The sequence below is a fragment of the Paramormyrops kingsleyae genome, chromosome 15 (genome assembly GCF_048594095.1).
Source record: "Paramormyrops kingsleyae isolate MSU_618 chromosome 15, PKINGS_0.4, whole genome shotgun sequence".
Lineage (NCBI taxonomy): Eukaryota > Metazoa > Chordata > Actinopteri > Osteoglossiformes > Mormyridae > Paramormyrops > Paramormyrops kingsleyae.
Window position 1 is genome coordinate 19054232 of NC_132811.1, and position 4812 is coordinate 19059043.

Below are 4812 nucleotides of genomic sequence, written 5' to 3' on the forward strand. Positions count from 1 at the left end.
AGTTTGCCATGGACATACCAGAAGATTGGAAGGAGATGATGTCATAGGCCACACCGCTGGGCTGTCCCGATAAAAGGCCTCGCTCCCGCGGGGTACCACAGGGATTAGTGCTTGGACCACAGCTCTGTATTATTTACCCGTGTCCTCATGGGAACGGTGTGGGTGTCTAGTGATATTTTTGGCTTCCCTGATGGAGCCAGCAGGCTTTCATACGGAGGCTGACGGTGCAGTTAGCTTTAGGGCTATTCTGCCTTATGGAGCCACCGGCTGGACTGACATCACCTCCGACGTTTTTATTCCCAATGCAGACAAAGCATCCTGCTGCAGCTCATCCTGACGGCGGTGCTGCTGGCTACTCTGGGCTCCAGTTACGGATCAGGCCGCACTTTGTCCTTTGGCCCCGGCACAATGCTGCCCTATGTGAACAATCCTCTCTGTGTGACTGCAGGTAAGCAATAAATTGCACGGAAATTTAATTCACACACACACACACACACACACACACACACACACACACACATGTAGGGTAAACATATCCTTATGGGGACCGCTCATTCAATTCAATGGGAAAAATGCTAACGCTAACTATGACAACCTTAACCTCCACCCTGCCCTAACCATAACCATAAGTAACCTAACAAAATACAAGAGTTTTTGCATTTTTAGTTTTTTCATAGCAGTCACCGATTTTTATAAAATAGAGTTTTCCCTTATGGGGACCAGGAAACCGGTCCCCATAAGGGAAAAAAACGGATATTTATCACGTTATGGGGACATTGTGTCCCTATAAGGATAGGTAAACCCGCTCACATATATATACACACACACACACACATATACATAGTACTGTGCAAAAGTCTTCCGGGCTAGGCTACCAAAGAAAATGATGTATAAATGATCTTCGTGTTGGTCACAGCAGTGTTTACAGAGACCATGCAATATACCCATGTATTTGTTGAGCTAGTGGTGAAATTTAATGAATACATGAGAGATTTCAGAACCGAAGCTGTGTTTTTCTAGCCGTCCAACGAAATATCAATAAGTATTTGGAGAGCACACAAAGAAAATCATAGATGCTCGTTACTTTTAATTATGTTGCTATTCATTTGCATATGTCCTAATGTTAAATTGTGTTTTTTTTTCCTGAGCAAATATACACTTACTACCCATATTCAAATAGCTTTAAACATTTTATTTGATGGATGCTCACGTGTATGAAAATGTAGAATGCATTCCCTGCTGCAGTCTCCAGAGTGCATTAAAATAAATGCCTGGAAATCATTGGTTGAATAAATGCCAAACAAACATACACAGCCCTGACATTCCTTCATACTGTAATGAAAGCAAAAATTAACCCACACAATTAACCAACAATCACTTTAGAGCACTTCAGAACAAAAAAAAAAAACATCTGAAGTAAAATATTTTATGCCCTTTTATGTGTAAATAATTGGCCTGCACTGTAGGGTGTTCTGCTTATCTAGGTCACTGTGTTTGCTGCTGGATTGATAGGAGGGATTATTAACACATGCGTACAGACACACAAGCAGACATTTTTAAAACCAAATTTCCATCCATTGTCTAACTTACCAGCAAGCAAAATCCTTTATATCACCATCCAATAATTAAAATCAGCTTGAAGGTGCAACAATAATGAATCAAAACTAACAGACTAGCTGGTTACCATAGAAACATGTATAATTATGATAATTGCTATACAAACTGTGAATATCCTTACCCCCTGAAATTAAATAAATATACATTTTGGTAAGATGAAGTAAACGATTTCTGTTTATATGTTTTAAAGGTTGTCTAAAATGCAGAAATGCATTTCCTGTATCAGCAGGAATGCCACTCCAAAGGAAAATGACACAAATCATTGCATAAAAAATGACACAATCACCGCATATAAAAATATGAACAATTAAGGTGACAAACAACAGTGCCACCGCAGTCACTACCTGCTTTGTCCATATGATGAATATTCATGAGGCCTCATTATGCTGTCATAAGGCTGGGTGCTCCTGCTTACTAGCTATTATCCATCTCTGGTTACCAGTCAGTGCTCACTTACTCAGTATTTCACCTCCATAAAAGCGGATTACTCACTGCTTGGTTTGCAATCAATTTTAAACAAAAAAGATGAAACTTAGCATTTTTTGAACGTTTTAAACAATTACAACTTCAGAATATCTTAAAATAAACCTTTTTCCCCAATTTACAGTATAAATCACAGATATTCAGTCTCAGATATCGTTAATAGCCGTGTTTTGTATAGGTAATGCAATGTTTAAACAACATATAGAAACTGTAGCTTACACAGACATTGCTATGCGTATGCAACCTGATAGTCCTAAAAATGTCTGAAATCTTTGCAGTATTTCTTTAAAAGATTTCCTTTTGCAAAGACAGATAAAAGCCAGGCAGTCCTTGCCTGAGGAAAAAGGCCTATATCAGATGTCTGTAGGAGTAGTTAGTGGATGTGGCCTGTGCGAGAGATCTATGGGTGTGACCTGTGAGTGAGGTCTGTGGGAGTGGCCTGTGAGAGAGGTCTGTGGGAGTGGCCTGTGAGACAGATCTGTGGGAGTGACCTGTGAGAGAGGTCTGTGGGAGTGGCTTGTGAGAGAGGTATGTGGGAGTGACCTGTGAGAGAGATCTGTGGGAGTGGCCTGTGAGACAGATCTGTGGGAGTGGCCTGTGAGAGAGGTCTGTGGGAGTGGCCTGTGAGAGAGGTCTGTGGGAGTGGCCTGTGAGACAGATCTGTGGGAGTGGCCTGTGAGAGAGGTATGTGGGAGTGGCCTGTGAGACAGATCTGTGGGAGTGGCCTGTGAGAGAGGTCTGTGGGAGTGGCCTGTGAGAGAGGTCTGTGGGAGTGGCCTGTGAGACAGATCTGTGGGAGTGGCCTGTGAGAGAGGTATGTGGGAGTGGCTTGTGAGACAGATCTGTGGGAGTGGCCTGTGAGAGAGGTCTGTGGGAGTGACCTGTGAGAGAGATCTGTGGGAGTGGCCTGTGAGACAGATCTGTGGGAGTGGCCTGTGAGAGAGGTCTGTGGGAGTGGCCTGTGAGACAGATCTGTGGGAGTGGCCTGTGAGACAGATCTGTGGGAGTGGCCTGTGAGAGAGGTCTGTGGGATTGGCCTGTGACACAGGTCTGTGGGAGTCGCCACTGAGGTCACTGTGGGAGTGACCTGTGAGAGAGGTGTGTGGGAGTGGCCTGTGAGCGAGATCTATGGGTGTGACCTATGAGTGAGGTCTATGGGAGTGGCCTGTGAGTGAGGTCTGTGGGAGTGGCCTGTGAGTGAGGTCTGTGGGAGTGGCCTGTGAGAGAGGTGTGTGGGAGTGGCCTGTGAGAGAGGTCTGTGGGATTGGCCTGTGACACAGGTCTGTGGGAGTCGCCACTGAGGTCACTGTGGGAGTGACCTGTGAGAGAGGTGTGTGGGAGTGGCCTGTGAGCGAGATCTATGGGTGTGACCTATGAGTGAGGTCTATGGGAGTGGCCTGTGAGTGAGGTCTGTGGGAGTGGCCTGTGAGTGAGGTCTGTGGGAGTGGCCTGTGAGAGAGGTGTGTGGGAGTGGCCTGTGAGACAGGTCGGTAGGAGTGGCCTGTGAGAGTTGCCTGTGAGAGAGATCTATGGGTGTGTCCTGTGAGTGAGGTCTGTGGGAGTCGCCTGTGAGACATGTCTGTGGGAGTGGCCTGTGAGAGAGGTCTGTGGGGTTAGAGGATGGAGAAGGGATGCAGCAGAGATGGAGCTTTGAGCTGCTCCTCGTAAAGCCATGCTGGCTGTACACCTCATGCTGTGCCCGAGGTCACTCTCTGCCACCTACTGGAGACTGAGAAACATTTTCTGATAACGTCCTTAAATGGTCCATTTTCTAATGAAGCATGTATACGACCCATGTGTGAGCTCAGCATGGATAGTGTTATGTATGGTAATATACATATAATACAGTGTTTTATTCTGTACTATATAGTGTTTGGGCCTCATCATCGACAGTGTATTGTTCTGTACTATATAATGTTTGGGCCTCCTCATCGACAGTGTATTGTTCTGTACTATACAGTGTTTGGGTCTCATCATCGACAGTGTATTGTTCTGTACTATACAGTGTTTGGGCCTCATCATCGACAGTGTATTGTTCTGTACTATACAGTGTTTGGGCCTCATTGTGGACAGTGTTTTATTCTGTACTATATAGTGTTTGGGCCTCATCATCGACAGTGTATTGTTCTGTACTATACAGTGTTTGGGTCTCATTGTGGACAGTGTTTTATTCTGTACTATACAGTGTTTGGGCCTCATCATCGACAGTGTATTGTTCTGTACTATACAGTGTTTGGGTCTCATTGTGGACAGTGTTTTATTCTGTACTATACAGTGTTTGGGCCTCATCATCAACAGTGTATTGTTCTGTACTATACAGTGTTTGGGCCTCATTGTGGACAGTGTTTTATTCTGTACTATACAGTGTTTGGGCCTCATTGTGCACTGTAAAAAATAAACCGTAAATTTTACGGTAAAAAACTGGCAGCTGTGGTTGCCAGAACTTTACCGTCAAAAATACGGTAGCAACGTTATTGGTTTTACAGGACTGCACCCACTGTACTGTATATTTTACGGATTTTAATTGTTTTTTTTATGGTTTATAACTGTCTAATTAACATATTTATGTTGCTATAAAAACAGTTTATACCTGTCAAATTCCAGGGTTTACATTGTAATATTGTTGTATGTTATGCATAAAAGGCAGTTTCCCCATGGGGACTTGCAGTCAAATATAAGAACATTGTTAAACAGCTTTAAGTTACATTTTCA